This window comes from Pseudopodoces humilis, chromosome 9 (genome assembly GCF_049639895.1).
Source record: "Pseudopodoces humilis isolate 2021_Gansu_Grassland_sample_001 chromosome 9, ASM4963989v1, whole genome shotgun sequence".
Lineage (NCBI taxonomy): Eukaryota > Metazoa > Chordata > Aves > Passeriformes > Paridae > Pseudopodoces > Pseudopodoces humilis.
In genome coordinates, this window is record NC_142208.1 from 2,196,106 (window position 1) to 2,213,888 (window position 17,783).

At 49.4% G+C, this 17,783-nt stretch overlaps 1 long non-coding RNA gene across 1 annotated transcript; it reads right to left on the reverse strand.

The window, feature by feature from the left end:
- Positions 1-776: 776 nt before the first annotated feature.
- On the reverse strand, positions 777-15,867 carry LOC148183734 (uncharacterized). The gene is made up of 3 exons (XR_015773298.1): positions 15,741-15,867; positions 7,815-8,125; positions 777-7,224 (listed from the first exon to the last, which is right to left on the reverse strand). It is a non-coding gene; the product is annotated as an uncharacterized LOC148183734 (long non-coding RNA).
- Between the last annotated feature and the right edge of the window lie 1,916 nt (positions 15,868-17,783).

Below are 17,783 nucleotides of genomic sequence, written 5' to 3' on the forward strand. Positions count from 1 at the left end.
AGATGTGACTGACCCATCAGAGGGATCTCTCCTCACTAACAGCACTCCTCTCCCACAGGACTGTCCAGGGATGCAGACAATAAGAGCTGGGAGATATTTGGATGCTCTGGACATTCGGAGCTCCAAGGACAGCTCCCTGCCTGCCAGGGACCAGGTCCCAGCATCTCTCAGCATCCTCCCCTGCATTGCCAGTGTGGACCATCCTGATGTGCCTTTGCCACAATAGCTCTGCCAGCTGTTTCCCAGAGAAAGAGAGAAGCATTATTTTAAACACCCTGATGCGTTTTTGAGCTCTTCTACACCCTTTGAGATGTGACCTGATTCTTGTTCTCGCTTCAGGTGCTGGTCACAGGTCTGAGATTTGTCCCTCCTGGATCATTTCACCCTTTTCCAGCAAGATCTCAGCCCAGAAACACCTGTGCCAGCCTTTTAATGAGATTTGGGCTCTGCAGGGAGAAACAGCTCCACACCAGCCAGAGTCCTGGAGAAAGACCCCGTGAGAGGTTCTCCTGCTGCAGCGGAATGAGCGTGGGACAGGAAAAATCCAGGATTGCTACAGCTGTATGGAAAAATGCTCTAATGCTGGCCCCCTCCCCAGCAGGCTGAGCTGTAAGCAGGGCATAAACATCCCTCAGGTGTTGGCAGCATCAGCTGTGTCACACACATCTCTTGGGCACGTTCGCTCCGGTGCTTTATTCCCCCGTCGGAAAAAAATACTTTTTAGAGCGGTACAAAACTGATTAGATTGAGGCGAGGGAAAGAGTGATGGAAAACAGTGAACAATAAAAACCTGGGAGCAGGCAAGGGTTTCTTGGAGGAAAATAAGAGAAAATAAAGCTGATGCTTTCAAGATTAATGACTAATGACAAATAATTGTGGCTGTGGAACAGCAGTGAGAAGGCAGAATGGAAACAAGAACCAGACAGGAGAACTAGGCATTAGGTCTGATGGTGAATTTAGGGCCATTAATTCATAATTGCAGCCATTACAGCCAGGAGTTTCAAGTGAGTCCAGCAATACGAAGAGCTGGTGGATGCGGTGCTTTTCCGAAAGAATCCAGCTGTTATTTAGGGTTCTAAGTGAAGGCGGAAACGCTGTGGAAAAAGCTGATCCTCATCTCCTATTATGGGTGTTTATAGGAATCTCTGCCCTGAAGAAGGAAGGAATGAGGATGGAGAAGACATATGCCCCCCGTCCTCCTTCTCCAGGCACAAAACGAGCCACTTTGCCCACGCTTGTGAGCTCCTGGGCTTTTCTTTCCCCCCACGTGAGCAGCAGGTTCTCTGTCTTTGCCGGGCGCTTCAGAAAGCAGCGAACCCCAGCCCAGGCAGCTGAATGTGCCCTGTCCTCCCTGGCTTCACTTTTTCAAAGGGGAAATCAAAGTATTTCGTGACATCCAAAGGTCTGATCCCAACAGCATGGGATAAAAGGCACCAGGTGAAGGAGGGTGGTTTTTTGTGGTTTGAACAGTGTCCATCCTTCTAAGGAGGGGGTTAATGTGCTGCCCGTATCACAACCCTGTGAATCATCTTTTTAATTTAACGAGAAAACTGACGGTTCACTTTGACCAGCAAAGCCCCTCCTGCTCTGCCTCACCCAGGAGTTACAAAACAGCCAGTTTTGCTCTAATCCTTGGATATTTACAGCTGGGAAGGATGGAAACAGAAGAAACACAGTTAAATCTCAAGCAAGATGCGTTCCTCTCAGATCTCGCATTCACAATAGACAGAGGCACTCAAACCAGCCTGACAGGGTACACAAGACGCTTGGCAGCCTGGCAAAGCTTTGCTCCTCACAGAGATCAATCAAAGCAAGAGAGAGACTTGTCAGGGAAGTGTGGGATCAGCTGTTTTCTCCTAGTCTAACTATGGTCTTCTCCTCTCCGCTTGATTCACTTCATCCTTTTGGCATTTTCCTGGTGGGAAATCTCACCTGAGGTTCTGCAAAGTATTTTAACATTCTGGCTGGTTTGAAACTAGGAGGTTCTCTCAGTTCCTTGCCAAGCATCTTGCAGGAGAGAAAGTGTCTTCATGGTATGGGAGTTATGCCTTTCTCTTTAGGAATAGCTGAGTGCATGACCAACAGCAAAGCCCCGTTTCCTTCACGGCCTTTGGCTTCTCCTCCAAACCTTTTCCCTCCCCTTTTAATTGAGATCAGAGCCCATTATTTTCCCCATGCTTGAGGCACATTAAAACCCACAGCTATTAAACTGTACTTGTTGCACAGAGAAAACCACTTTGAGTGCAACCTGAGAACCTCTGATGTTACAGCAAGGAAGAAGAGGAGGGGGATTAAGATGGCAAGACGTCGTTTGCACCGTCACTGTTGTGGGTTTTTTTTTCCCCTGATAATCCTATTTTTACACGTGCCTACCAGATGTTCCCCACATCACACTGGGTGCTGCCAGATGGCTTCAGAATCCCTTCCCCACCGTGTGTGTGTCGTCAGCTCCTGATCATCTCACTGATGTGAAATGGCCCCGTCAGAGGGGCAGGAGCTGCTCAGGGTAATTGCCTGTGTGTTCCCAAACATCTGCTCACACGTTCCCTGCTTTCCGAGCCCGCAATTCCTGGTGGGAGAGGAGTTCCCCCTCCAAGATGCCGACAAACGCCCGGCCATTACTGCAGGAGATAAGCAGCCTGTGCCACCACAGCTCCAGTGCCACCGTGCCCAAAGGCTCAGCTGCACTCTAACAGAGTTACATCCTGCCACAGGGTAAAGGCTGGATGGATGCATGGAGGGATGCAGGAAGGGATGGCCGAGCTGCTTCACGCCCCAGAAAGAGGCATTCGCTGTCCAGAAAAGACACTTTGCAATAGGACCAGAATTTGGGAATGCCTGTGCAGGGTCAGAGTCCTGTCACCTTTCAAAGCACGCCCAGCACCTCGAGGACACGACTTGGTGCAGATTTGAGACTCACTGCAGCCGTATCTTACAACAAAAAGGGTAACACTTAACACAAAACTGTAAGAAACACCAAAATGAAGAAGGACTTGGAATCAATAGCAAGGGCTGGTGAGTTTAGGACAGGTTTTTGATTCCCCAACAAGGTGAGGAAGCAGTGGTGGGCAGAAGTGCCCCTTCAGCTACGTTGGAGACGCAGCAAAGCCCTGAGTGCTGCCAGCTGCTGGTGCAGGAGCGGGAGAGGAGGCAATTTTAGGAAGCAAATGAAATAGAAATAGCAGAGCAGATCCAAAGGGATTCTTATTGATAGGCAAGTGACAGTATTAACAAGCTGGCAGCTCCCCTGGTGTCCCAGCCTCAGAGAAGAACTGGCAGATCAGCATCAAGAGACATGTAAGACGGGAAGGAAAGGCTCCTCTCTCCAAACCTCCCCATCCTCTTCCTCTCCCAGACACCCAGTCAAGAGAAGGGAGCCCAAATCCAAAGCTCTTCCCTACTCGATTTCCCTCTTGCTCAGACTGCCACTAGCAGGGCAGGCCTGGGAGGGCACAAAGCCCCAGTTCAAGTGGAGGTCAGGGACGAGGCTGTGCCTCAGAGAGGACAAATCCACAGAGCCACCATCAGCATCTGGGACAGCCAAGCCCCTCTGGCAGCTCCTCCAAAGGGCTCGGAGCAGGGCCGGGAGCTTTGCCCATGGACAGCGGGGCTGCAGGGCAGGAGAGAGGGGAGAGGCCAAAGGGTGTCCATTGATATAATTGACTGCTCGACTAATTAAAATTCCTGGGCTGCTAATTGGGGCTGGGATCTGCCTGCTGAATGCCCCCCTCAGCGGCTCAGGCCAGAGAGAGGGGAGCCTGCATGGAAGAGAGGGATAAAGGCTGGGAAGCAGCCGGGCCCCTCGTCAGGGCTGGCAGAGCCCAGAGCTGTTTTGTCTGACCGATAATAAGTCGCCAAATTACTTTTGACAAGTGAAGGGGATTGGAAATAATGGGGGTCTGTGAAAAGCCCAGGGCACAGAAGGGGGGGATCCATGAGATAATGAGGAGGCAAAGCCCTGGCATGGCTGGGGGCTTCCCCGCTCCCGGCAGGAGGAGGCTGGGGAGGAGGCTGTGAGGGACAGCTGTGCGACAACATTTTCCAATATTTGGCCTGGAAGGCTCTGCCTGAGGCACAAGTAGAGCAGGGACTGCCTGGAGGGGGTCAGCCTGGAGCTCCCAGGAGCACTTGGCACCCCTGCTCTGCCCCAGCTCCTGTTTTTAGGAGCTGTCTTCAAAAACCTCATGCCGCAGCACCAAAATCCCTGTGGCTTTTCCGTCTCCCAGCCCAGGTTAGGTATTTCCCACACATTGCCCAGGTGTGCCAGCAGCAGCTAGGACACCCCAGCTGCCCACCTGATCCAAATAAACTCCACATCCCTACAGGATCCAGGTGCTCCGGCTGCACCAGACACGGGAAATCAGCAATCAGACTGCAATAATTAAAGTGTTCATTTACATACCAATACCCCAGATATTCTCCACCTCACATCCCTTTCACAATGATGCAGTATCCAAATCTGGAGCACGTCTGAGTGCACACAGCCAATTTCCCTCTACTCAGAAAAAGAAAATAACCTATGTTTTATTTTTTTTCATGTCAACATGCTCTGTGTAATATTCAGTGGGTAATTTTAGTGCCTAATGCAGCATCCACAGAATCTCCACACCTCCTGGGAAACCAGATGGATGCCCTCTTTGCCTTCATCTGGAGAATAAAAGTCCCTCTAAGACTCAGGAGGCATCCAGGAGATACAACTTGATTATTGGGAGCATGAGTATTGGGATACATTTGATCAAAACTGGAAAGAGGAGCCAGGATGCATGGCTTTTGAGAGGATCACCTAGCAGGCAAAAATGCCATGGAAAGACAAAAGACACTGGAATCAACGTCAGGTTTCTCACTTTTCCATAGGATTTCACATCTATTCCGTAACCATGGCTTTCAGGTTGTTTCTTCCAGAGGAAAATGCCCAACATCCTTGAGCTTGGTCTTCCTCACCCCCAGATACAGACCTGGGGGACCTTCTCCCCACTGTCTCCAGCCTTCATTTTCCCTTGGGAAGGGCTTTCCCTGGAGCAGAGCTCCCAAGGAGGACAGCTGCATGTGCCAGTGGTGCTGCACCCCACAATTTTTCAGGGAACCTGATTGCTCACTCTCCTCCTCCCCAGAGATTCTGCGCTGGCAGGGACCAGAGCACAGGGGCAAATATGCCCATTTTTCATCGTTTCAGTGATTTTTGGGAAAGAGGAAGATGTTACTTTAACCCCTGAGTGGCTGCAGGCCAGGGAGCTGTTGGATGCCACAGACATTTCCCCATGCTGCTCACGGCCTTTTTTCCAGCTCCATCCAGTTGGCTTCAAAAGCAGATCTCATGTTTCAGCAGCACTGTGGGGGGACCTCAGGAGGTGCTGACATACCAGTTTTTTTCCACATCAAGTAATACAAAAGGATAAAACTCATGTTTTAGTGGAGTTTTTTTCCCCCCTTTTCTTCTCTAAACTTGGATTATGGAAGCTCCAGCTGAGCTCTCAAACAGGCACTGTGCAAGTCACATTCTCAGCTTCAAAGTGAGGCAGCAGTTCATGGCAGTTCATTTGCTGCCTGGGTGTTTTTTAAGCCAGAGATTCCCAAAGGAAAACAGAACCTGATTCCCTGTTTCCAGCCCTCCTCTCCCCTGAAGGCCACCCTATTGACAGTGCAAAGCCATAACCCCCAAGCTGCTATTTGCTTGTATTGCCCTGACAAAACACCACCAATTCAAGCCGGGTGAAGCTCTCTCCTGGACTCAGGGGGTTTAATTCTCAGGTCAGCCTCTGATTTGTCCTTTTTGGGAGCAAAATAACAAAAATGCTTTGAAAAGGAAGCTTCCTGTAACCGCAGTGGCAATTCTCCTTTCCTAGAGAGCCCTGAAAACCATTCTGTGTGTCTCGAGGCTTCATCCCCCCATTTTGGTACAGCAAATCTTCAAAGCCCTGATGGCTAAGCGGGGCTGAGGCCTGCCAGGGGCAGCAACATTCCCAGGTCCTGCAAAGGAGGAGAGAGGGCACAGAGGGGAAGAGGATGGGGCTGTGGGATTGTCTGCATTTTTCCTTAACAGTTTGGGGTCAAGCCTGATCCCCGGTGGGGTCAGCTCTCTTACAGGCTAACACGCCAAAGTCAAAGGAGACTGTGCTTCCCCGTGGGAGCCCAGCCAGGGGAGGCTCTGCAGCCCCTTCAGGAGCACCAGGGTCGGAGGTGGATGCAGAAAAGGCCCCAGCGGGGAAAGACACGACTGTGCCAGACAGGAAATCTCCAGGGCCGATGCACAGGAGCTGTCCCCTGACCCATCCCTGGGCACCTCTCAGCACCAACATCCCTTCCCACAGAGCACTAGGCTACATCCACCACCATGGGATCAGTGGGGCACGCTCTGGGAGCAGACTGGCATAGGAGGGAGGTCAAGAGGCACAGTAATCACCCAAAAATCCCCTTTCATCATCTACAGGATGCTCCTCACCAGCAAAACAACCCCAGAAAACTGAAGTCATGGTGACTCTAGCGCATTTTGCAAGGTGTTGACACCTCTGATATGAAAGAAGGGAAGGAAATGAGGAAATCTGGACAATACCTAAACATGCCAGGCACCAGGAAGAGATCTGGGAAAAACAGCATCTGAAAGGGAGATGGAGAGAAAGGGAAGCTTCCCGTGCTGCCTGGCTCACATGGATGGAGTGGGATGCTCGTGCAGCCAAAGGGAAAGAAGAGATAAAATAGGAAGATGTCAAAGTTATTTTTTTCCAGAATGTAAGCTCCATTACACAAGGCAAAAGGTGCGCATTAAGTGCAATAAAAAAAGAAGCTTTTATAGAGATGAATTTGTCTGCCCCGTCCTCCTTAAACCAGAGGTTATAAATTGTGACAGATCATGTATGTTTTTGGGAAGCAAAGGCAGGAAAAACGAAAGGGAATTGGGGAATAGATCAAAATTCTCTGAGCAAAAGGCTTGGGAAGCACATTTACATCAGGCTTTTTCTTCTCGCCTGGGAGCTGGCGCCATTCTGATCCACGGGAGAAGGAAACTTCTCACCCTGTGTTCCAACAGCTCCTCGAATCCATGGGCTGTTCACAGATCCACAGAGGGGATGAGCTTAAAGCCAGTTGTTTGTGGACTTCAGATTACGAGAGGGGAGCTGCTGGAACGTGTTGTTATCTGCTTCCATGCATCCATCTCGCCGCAAACATTCCAGCGCCCCAATTCCACCGGCAAAGCTGCTCAGGAACAGCAGAGATCCGAGCAGCAAGCTGGAACAAAAGGTAATCATTTTTATCTCTCCTCTTTCAAGTTTCTGCAACAAAAGCCTGTTCCTGTCTGGCCCAGGAACAGATCCGCCCGCCACAGCCGATCTTCAAATATTCCTGATTGACCTCAGCGTGTGAAATAGGCACCATTAAAGTGTTCTAAGAATAATTCCCAGAAATCATGAGTCACTGTCTGATTTCGTCAGAAAGGGCTAAAACGATTCAATTATTCACCATGAATTATTCACTGATAATTACACTGTAGTTAGCGATCTCCACGTAGACAGTTCATTACGAGCAAACCACTGGTGTGCAGTTAATATTTCACAAAAAAGCCCCACTTTTGTTATTGAGTGTCATATATAATGAAGCAGAAATATTGGTGGCCATCAGAGGAAATCAGAGAGAGATTAAACGTGGAAGGAAAATGCTGCTATGTCTAATTCTCCAACAGCTCTGCCAAGTTCAGCACCAGGCCGAGCATCCCTTCTTCTCTGGTTTCAGAGTCAGCCGGGATTGCATTCCTTGGAGAAACACGCAGTGAAGCGAGGAGAAACTGAGAAATTGAGCTGGCAACCACGGAGAAAACTCACCTTTTGCTCTTCTTTTGCTGATGACTGCTGGAAATCTTTCTAAATCCAGGCTCTCCAGGACTGCAGACGGTTCAGTTTTGCTTGTCCGCCTGCTGCTCGCACAGAGCTATTTTGGCAACTGAGTTGCCATTTACCTGCCATTGCGCTGGCAGGGCTGGCACTAAAGCAGGCAGAGAGGAGAAAGCCACCCCGAGAGCTTCTCACCTGCCAGGGAAGTAGGGGAAAAGCTCATTTCTCCCACACATCCAAGCAGGGATTCTGGGTTTTGTCACAAGGAGCCAATTCAGTGTAGCTGAGCCAGCACCATCCTCCTGCAGAATAACCAAAATAGCCCTTAAAGTCTGCGGGGGTTCCACCCAAGGACATTTGTGCTCCCATCTCAACCAGCTGCTTCCCTTTCCTTTTCCCTCACCAGCTTGGCCTCAGTGCTGCTGGGATGCAGAAGGAGCCAGGGTGGCTCCTCTCCAGCCCAGTCCCACAGAGTCCATCAGGACAGGGTCTGCAGGAGCAGCTCCAGAACCCACAGCAGCTTCTGAAGCACCCAGCTCTCCCAGATAGCCACCCACAGCTCAGAGGTTCCAGACTCCTCTGGGAGGCTCTCAACACCCAGATAAAACCAGGTGCACGATGCTCTGAATATAAACCTCTTGTTTTGTGGGTCACACGACACAGCACAAGTGTTTGCCACAGGCAGGAGGACCACTGAGCTCCTAGCTCAGAAATGTCCCATTTTTTCCAGCTGTGCTGTTTCCTATCCCAAACAGATAAGAAATCGCCAACTTTGGTTTGCATGACATCAGAGAACTACACAGGTCTCCCAGTTTCCCCAGTCCTTGCCATGTCTGGGAAGTTTCTTAGGGTACATTTTCCTGGTGGCAGCTCTAGGACAATAACACCTTTCAGGCACCACCCCAACCCCAGCTTGGGAAAAAAGAAAGCAGAAAGGTCTGTGTGAAGTGCTCCCGAGAGAAATTTTGACTTGGTATGAACAGGGAGACACTAGGGTCATTCCTGTGTCTCTGTGGGATTTTAGCACACAAGGCAGGGACTCCAAAAACCTATCCTTTTGAGCCATTCTGTGCAAGAACCACTTCCATACCTTCATCATCCTTCTTGCCTCTCCCCAAACCCTTCCCCCTCTTGCCAGAGTCACTGGCAGGCCACTCGTGACACAGATGTACCCTCTGCCACAGCAGGATGCAGTTTACCGTGTCATTCCTTGTTTTCCTAGCAATTCCTATCATTTTAGTCACTGCCTCTGACCGGCACTGAGGCCAGAGTTGATATTTTCATCCAGCCATCCATTATAACCACCAGATCTCATTGGTGAGTGGTAACAGCCAGTGCAGAGCCCATTACAGCCTGTATAAAACTAGGATTGTTTTCTCCCAGGTGAAAGCAGCACAAGAAAACAGACTCCCTGCTCAAAAAACACAAAGCTGTTGTCCCCATCCTTATCCTTAATACTGCACTTTTGGAAGGGTCCAATCATTTCCTTACTTTTTTTCACTTAGTTTGGCTTTTTTTCTGGCTGAAACTCCTCACATTTCTGGCTCTTTACCTTGGGGAAGTTAAGGCAAAGGACTTTCAAGGATGGAGTCATGGATAGCGTTACCTCAGCGCTGTGTTTTAAGGCATTTCTTGAGCTTTTATGCTCATCCTCACCCTTTTTCCACACCAGCATTGATTACAGCGGGTAATTGTTTTCTAATTGGCCTGCAGCTGCTTATCTATCTTAGATAATTAAAGTGAAGAAGAAGAACTAGAAATAAGGAAAGAAAACGGAACTTTACTCTTAAGTAGCTGCCTATTGACTGTCTCGATCGATAGGGAGGTCACTTTGGGCATGAGCGGGACACGTCCTTGACTGAAGCATACAACCTGACAGACCCAGGGAGGCAATTCCCAGCCTCTCACTCCTGCTTCTGCCAAGTCCCACCTTTATTCCTTCTCACACCACCCTCTTTGACTCCTCCAGCCCCACACCAGCACCTCGGAGGCCGACACACCCCCGTCGGTCTTCGCTTGAGGGGTGACACAACAAAAGTGCCACAGATTTATCTGGGCTGGCACAAACTCAGCATTCTCTGAGGTCTCTCCTCCCTTGTCAAGTTGGATTAAAACCAGACAACGAAAGTATTGACTGCTCAACCATGGGCCTAGAAAATCATTGGGAAGGGTGGAGCCAGACCCCAGCGCCAGGCACAGCCCGCCTGCCCTGCCCAGGGCCTCAGCATGGCAAACCCGCTGGATTCCAGCTCCAAAGCCATCCAGCCACCACAGCTCTGAGAACCTGGCACAACAGCACAGGTAACTCATCACCAGAGCTGAGGAGAGAAGCTAACAAGGGGCTGTAGATGAATCTCTTGCCAGAACTTGAGTTTTTGGGCGAGGTGTAAAGTTAAGAGTTAAGTCCTTGGAAGAGCAGAAATGCTGATTACCTTCCACCACCCACCTCTCACAGCTTCCAGTTCCTGTGTGCATCACCCAGAGACCTCAGTGCAGCCACACTTCCAGCATTCCACTTCCAAAGATCTCCTGGTGAACTAAGGAGGCTCTGTTCAACCAGCCACACAGAAACCCCACATTACATTCTCTTAGCACAAAAATTCAGAACAGATTTCAGCAGAATTGTTTTTTTAACTAAACTATATGGTTTTATTTGCTCTCCCCCCCCTCACCTCCCCTACAAATCATACTGGAAATGCTCCAAGCAGGAACCTTCTTTGTGTCTGTGCATGTAAAACTTCCAAGTACATGCTAATTCAGTTTAATTACGGATTTACTTCACTGGTTGCATTGCTAATGCCAGAAACAGCCAATATTTGCAGCCAAGGAAATGAGGAAAAAGGAGATCAAGGTTTTCCATGCTTGTGCCCCTCTCAAGCCCCATCCCTGCATCCCCATCCTTTCAGAACTTGCTGTGCAGGAATACTGTAAAGATAACCTGCTCTTTATTTGTACAATTTATTAGATAATCTCCTTCTAATCGAGAACTAATTAAAGGAAGTGAATGCTTGGTTGGAAACAGGGATTAAAACATGGATAATTATCATAAACACTACATTTGTTGTTCCAGCCTGCTCTGTTCTCCTCCTCCCTTGTCCCTTTCTCCCCAGTCCCTCTCCCAGGCTGCTCCTGATAATGCTCAGACTGTCTCAGAGGGGGTTTGCTTTCACAATCAATTATTTTCTTTTTTGTCTCCCTGGCTAATGTGTCGTTTGTGTGAGAACATTAACGAGAAGTATTTTCTTTTCCTTGTAAATTCATTTAGACGACAGTGACAGAAGGTGGGGAGGTGGCAGCTGTAGGAAAAAAAAAAAGAGGAAACAGGAACATTAAACCGAAGCTTGTAAGTTATTTCATCTTCTCCAGACAATCCAGATCTGTCACTGCTCTGTGTGCAAGGGGAATCTTTTTTTTTTCAATAATTTTTGTGTCCAAGAGTTCCTCACAGGCACGAGACACTGATGTATGTGGGAGGCCGACGAGAGAGTCTCAGCGCAGCTTTTTTCTGCCTGCTCGCCTGCCAGAGCTGCTGCTCCACTAGCAAGGACCACAGCCACTGAGGTCTCGTCAGACAGAGTATCTAGGTCACAGCCAGCAAGGAAAGACTTAGTTTAACTAGTTCTTTTTGGCTAAAGCACATTTTTAAGCCTGTGTCTGCACAGGCAGAGCCCATTCCTTTGCTGCAGCACCCGTGCGGGAGCGCTTCTTGCTTGAGCAAAGATCCTGAGGAGCAGGAGGTGGCTCAGGTCAAGCCACACCACCTTCAAGTGAGGATTTTTAGCCATTTGCATTGCCTGATGTGAGGCTCCATTCCCACAGTGATGTCCTGCAAGCCCAGGGCTGGTGACCCAGCGGATGGCAAGGACAGATGCCACAGGATTCAGAGCAGCTCCTCTCTCCCTGGATCAGATATTAACCATGAGAACATAAATAATTACTCCTTTAAAAGTGCCCTAGCAGGATAAAAGGTGGAAACGAGCGCAGGTCCCTCAGCAGCTGGATGCCAAAACAAGACAGGGATGTTGGAACCATGGCCAAGATCACAATGTCGGGCAGTTTTTGTGACTGGATTGTTTGTCGCTTAATTCTCAACAAAAGTGCTAAAAGCAAGAAGTGAAAGGCAGATTTTACTTTACTGCTAAGGAGGAGAAAGGCTGTTCCTGCCTAACCCGTACCTGGCATGTCACAGTCCAACCTGATGGCATATCACCCTCAGTCAGTCCCAGGAATTTTAATGGAAGGGGTGCCTAAGGGGTGAGACAGCCCCCAGCTGGGAAAACACACGGTCCTTTGAAACACCAGCATTTAATCAGCTTTATTTTGCCTTGGGTCATTTTATTGCTTTTCCACCAATCCTGGGAATAAGTGACACTCCAAGGGGCTGGCTGTGCCCCACAAAGGGCATGGAGGGGGTTTCCTGTTCAAGGCCAGCATCTCTCACACCACCGCTGCCACCAGGGATTGTCCCCACTAAGTGGGGACGGCAAAACAGCCCCTTGACAAAGAGCACGGGTTTTGATGCCCATCCACTCCACTGCTTTGGGAAAAACATCTCTGACTTAAAGCCAGGCTCAGCTTTGGCACAATTTAAACCAGACCCCGCAGAGATTTCCCCCCGTGGATCAGGGAACTCCCGATGTCTACCCAGCCCCGAGAAAAGCGCTGTGTACAAACACGCGGGGCGTTAGCAAGTTGTTAGCTCTGAAAAACTGGAACTACTCCATTTCAAAGAGATATGTAATGCATAAGCATCTGGGCTCATCTATCTTTCTCATCATCCCTCCTGCCTTGAAGGAAGGTCTTGCTCTCTAAGAATCTAGACAAGAAAAACACTCCAACAAAATGAAAAGCAACCTGGCTGGTGACATACATAAAAGATGACATCTCCAGAAATCCCAAACTTCAAAGGGGCAGCTTTCAGCTCGTGAATATCCACTCCCTCCAGCCCTCAAGGCAAGTGTCATAATTCTACAGCCACGGGAATCATTTGATCTCTCCAAATGGCAGCCCAGTGGTCTGGCACACTTCTGGATGTCAAAAAAAGTCTGCGCTGCCACCAGCAATATTCTGCAGGGTTTGGTCTCTGGAAGGACAGATTGAGGTGAAACAATCAAAAGAGTCAGTGGCAGGAGGAGGAGGGAGGGGAAAAGGGTATTTTGAAGGACAGCCACAGGCTGAGGGACTTTGTGGCCTGGTCTGTGTGGGGTTGATGGCACAGGGAGATGTCAGAGGTTCCTGGGTGTGCTGGCCATTCCGGTGTGGTGAATCCACATTCCAAGGGCTTTCCCAATCTCCCACAACATCCTGTGGCTCATGTTTACAGGATCAGGGAAAGCACATGGGACTGGTCACAGGAACACAGGTCTTGTCCTCCTCATCCCAGCAGCACAGGGAAACCTCCATCCTCCTCCTCCTCCGGAACACACCGCAGGTCCCAGCCCTCCCTCACGACGTTCCAGCAGCAGTGGCTGAAGGCGAGGGGACACAAGAAGCTGCCAAGATAAGCAACTGGCTGCTTGCTGGCGAGAACTCTTAATTAGAGGCTTTTCAGCAAGGAAATGTTTATAGGGAGTTAATGTATTTACTTTGATGCACACACACTGTAATAAACAGGCACCCTTTCCGATGCTCCAGCAATTAAAGCAGTGTATTGCAAACAAACACAGCCACCAGCTCCCACGGACGGGCTGCCACAGCTCCTTTCCCCATGGCCCAGAGCATCCCTGAGAGATGGGAATGGCCCCACCTTTCCCAGGACAGTGCCATGGGTGACCATGCTGCTGGAGCAGGGTCCCTTAGTCCAAGTGGGTGAGAAACTTTCCCCCATCTAGCCTGGAAAACAATAAATTGAACCTAGTTTTCATATTGCAGACTGGGGAAAACAGCTCCTTCGAAGCAGGGCACTGGATTGTGCACTGGCTGCAGTTTCTGAACAGATTGGAGCTGCTGCGCTGCCGCAGTTTAATAGAGTCAGTGTTTATTCCTGTGTGGGAGAAACACTCCATTATCTGGCTTATTAATTGTTAGTTAAGTAATGGGAAGGTGCCCAGAGCAGGAGATGACCCCCTCATCTCTCGTTATTAGCTCAGAAAGCAGCAGAAATAAAATAACTGGAGATAAATTATCCCAAGCGCTGCCCCAAGTACCGCAAACTGACAGATCTGCTCAGAGGGGAATTCGCAGAGAGCTCTCTGGGGGGAGCGGGGAAGATACAGCAACAGCCAGCCCAACTGGAGATTTCTTTTCTTTAATGAAAAGATTTCATCATCTTTGATTCTGAGCACCACTTTTCATGGCTGGGATCACATGGATATTGATGGCTGCGAAGGTACCCCCGCTCCTGTAGGAAAACTCAATTTATTAGTCTATCACTGACAGCGAGACAGGTTTTGCATTGGCAGCTTAATGCTGCACAAGAGGAGTCCTTTTTTATTAAAAAAGCAACATGCAGCTGCAAACAGTCCAGTCTGGTCACTGCAGGGCTGTGATAACCTCAAAAGAACATAGGCAACCCCATTATCTGCAGGATGGGAGTCTCCACAAAATGCATTTAACAAGGACAAGCAGCCACGAAATCAGCAATAAAAAGATACAAGACTCTGCCTTGAATCCCAGACAGGTGAAAACACCCAACTTTGCCCAACATTTTAACAGCTCCCACATCTAAGCAAGTAAAATTTCAGCAGCATCCACATTCATTTATCCCAAATCCATCCTCCAGGAACGATAATTTGCTGGTCCCTGTGCAGGGGATCAGCAGAAGTTGCCATCCGTTTATCAGACCCACAATTCCATAGGAAAGCAGAATACCACAATCCACAGAATGAAGAAGTTTAGCTAAACTAATGTGTTTTGTGACCTAACTCAGGAGAAGCAGAGTTAAAACAAAAAGGAAAGAGAGAGCTGCTCTTCCTTGCAGCCATTTGCCTGGAAAACATCCCAGCAGCCTTTCTACAGCACATGCAGGGTTTTTACTGCAGTTCTGGAGGAAGATACAGGGGGGAAAAGGATAGGCCAGGAACCTGAGCCAGCATCAGCAGCACATTGACAAACCCTAGGAAAGCCAAAGCTTGGGTCAAACCTCACGCTTGGAGCTGAAATTGAACCAAGGCCATCGCCTGATTTGGGAAGGCATAGAAGCACCTGAGGCAGCTCTCCACACTCTGCTCCCCAAGGAGGCACCAAAATAGACATTCATGGATACTCCAGACTGAAGGTCCAGCCCCAAATTTCTTCTTCCCCGGTACTTTAATGAGATTTTAATAACAGAAACACAGATGGGTTTGGGTTATAAGGGAACTTAAAGCCCACCTCATTCACCCCCCGCCATGGGCAGGGACACCTTCCACTAGAGCAGGTTGCTCCAAGCCCTGTCCAGCCTGGCTTTTCAAGCTTTTTTCACAGCTTCACAGGATCACCAGACACCAGTGTCCCTAAGGCAGTAAACTGTTCTCATTTCAGTCTCTGTCTGTGGAGCTTTCCTCCCAGCCGACACTCAGCAGCCCAAAGTCACTCCCACAACCCAAAAAAAGCCCTGTTCACGCCACAAAGTGCTTTCTTTGAAGAAGTTCTACAAGACCTGTGCAACTTTGGAGCCTTATCTCTTCAGATAAGCATCTCTTACTCCACATTTCATTTAATCCCTTCTAGAAATACAGCAATAAACAGCTTTTCATCTGCATCCTGCAACAGAGCACCCCAGATCCAAGCTCACTCCCAAAAGTATTTGTTTGTGAGAGAAAAGACTGCCAGCTCCTAGCCCTAGAGAACTCCAAAATCGTTGCATCTGCCTCAGCCTCTTCACTTGCTTGTGTGTCTCGAGTCAAAACAGAAGAATTCCTTAAGAGCAGCAGCCCCTCTGAGAAACTAATTACCTGCAATCTGCTCCCGCACCCACAGACTCCAAATATTGCCTACCTGCCATCCCAAGTTCTTGAGTTTCCTCCAACTTCAGCTTCCAGATTAAAGCAGAAAACTTCAGGAGTGCCTGGCTTTTGTGAGCTCTTGCAGCCACCAAGCTGTTCACAGGTGGGCTAAGCAAGGCAGCCCAATCAGGCCTCCCTAACAAGAGCCTTTCATTTAAGTGGATCCAGGTGTACCTTCCCATTGCTGGAGGTGCTTCCCTCGCTGCATCTTCTCAGAGAGAGCACTCCACCTCTAAGCTGCTTGTCACTTGAAGAATGCTTTGCAAATGCTGTATTTTCCTGCCCCTATCTCAGAACTTGGAGGGTCTGTAACTCATCTGAAAGCACCGGGGTTTGAAAAGGAGCTGTCTGTTTGTGGGGGTGACCTGATCACACAGAGGTAGATGAGTTTCAGGTGAGGTGAAAGGAGACAGACAAGGCAGAGAGAAGTTTTCCTCGTGCTATCTCTGCATATTGATCACCTGGGTTGTTACTGCATCGTAGGGCACCATTGTGAGGGGGTTTGTATATAAAAATACAGCACCTGCCATCAATAAGGCATTGCCTAAGAAGGGCTTTTTGTGAAAGCATGGAGGGGTAGGATTTAGGATAAATATTAGGAAAAATTCTTCCTGTGAGGGTGGGCAGGCCCTGGCACAGATTGCCCAGAGAAGCTGAGGCTGCCCCTGGATCCCTGGAAGTGTCCAAGGCCAGGCTGGACAGGGCTGGGAGCAATCTGGTCTAGAGGAAGGTGTCCCTGCCCATGGCAGGGGGTTGGAACAAGATGACCTTTTAAGGCCCCTTCCAACCCAGTCTGTTCTGGGATTCTATGGTTTTTTTCCTGGATATAGGCTGCTCATGAGTGCTCTGATCTCAAATAGGAGCAGCTCCCTGGCTGCACACTCACACCTTGCCTGTGGAAGGCGATCCCATCTCTCTGGCTTCTCCCTTCCTAGCTTTGCTGGCTCAGCCTCTGGACTTGTGCTTAATAAAAAGGGGTTTTTCATCATTCACAGACATTTAGCAGTGTTCCTGCAGGTTCAGCTGTGTCCCTCTGTAATTCCATCCCTTTGCAAGTCTCTTCTCCACCATGCTGGGGATGAGAAGAGCTGCACTGCAGTGAGTTTGTGCTAAAACTTTTTGCAAGGATGTAGCTTAATTGGCTGACAGGTAGAGCTGGAGAGCACTAAAGACACAGGGAAGACTTCAGCATTGGAGGTGGAGCAGGATGGGTGCCAGGAAAAAAGCGCCACGACAAAAGGAGCTGCCCCCAGCTCTTCCTCTCACTGCTCCAGAGTCAGTTTTGTCTTGGAGGAAATTCTCACGTACACGGTGATTTTTGTGAGAGGCAGGGACCAGAAAGGTAGGCAGGAGTGAAAATCAATCAAGATTTGTCAAATAGGCGGGAGAACTCATTTTTATGAGATAAGTGCCTTCAGAGGAAGCGTTGGTAGACACCTACCACATGTTCAGCCTGCTTAGTGGCAAAGTATGCACCATTAATCACTGTCACTCCAAGGGGCCGGCTTCCCACCGAACCATCTCCCAAGTTTCTCCCTCTTTCAGCCATCCTCTGCCCTCCCAGGGAGATGAGTTGCATTCACAGACCTGTGAGCCTGCAAATCAGGCTGATGCTCTTGGCAGCTGCCGTACCAACCCCTCATTTATTTGGCGCTGAGCCGCCCACTGTGCTTCAGTTCCGCTGAATGGATGCTCATTTTATTCAGGAGGATCAGCAGCGTGGGCCAAAACTGCAGCAGAGGAGCTGCTGCCTCTGAGCAGGTGAAGTCCATGTGCTGCTGTCCAGCTGCAGGGGGACCTTGCCCTTGGAAGCAGCCAGGAAGGGACAAAGTGGGTGGCCTGGCAAACGCCCTCTGCTCAGAAAAAGTAGCAGCAGCCAGGGGAGATGGTTTGGTTTGATGGTTTGACTGGCTGAGCACTTGGGAGCTCTGAGGAAAGACTGGCTTGAGAGCAGGAGCAGACCATGGGACAGAAGAACCTTCAAGGACCTGAGTTGTCTGAGGAAGGGAGTAAGTGATTTCCTTTCCAGACACTT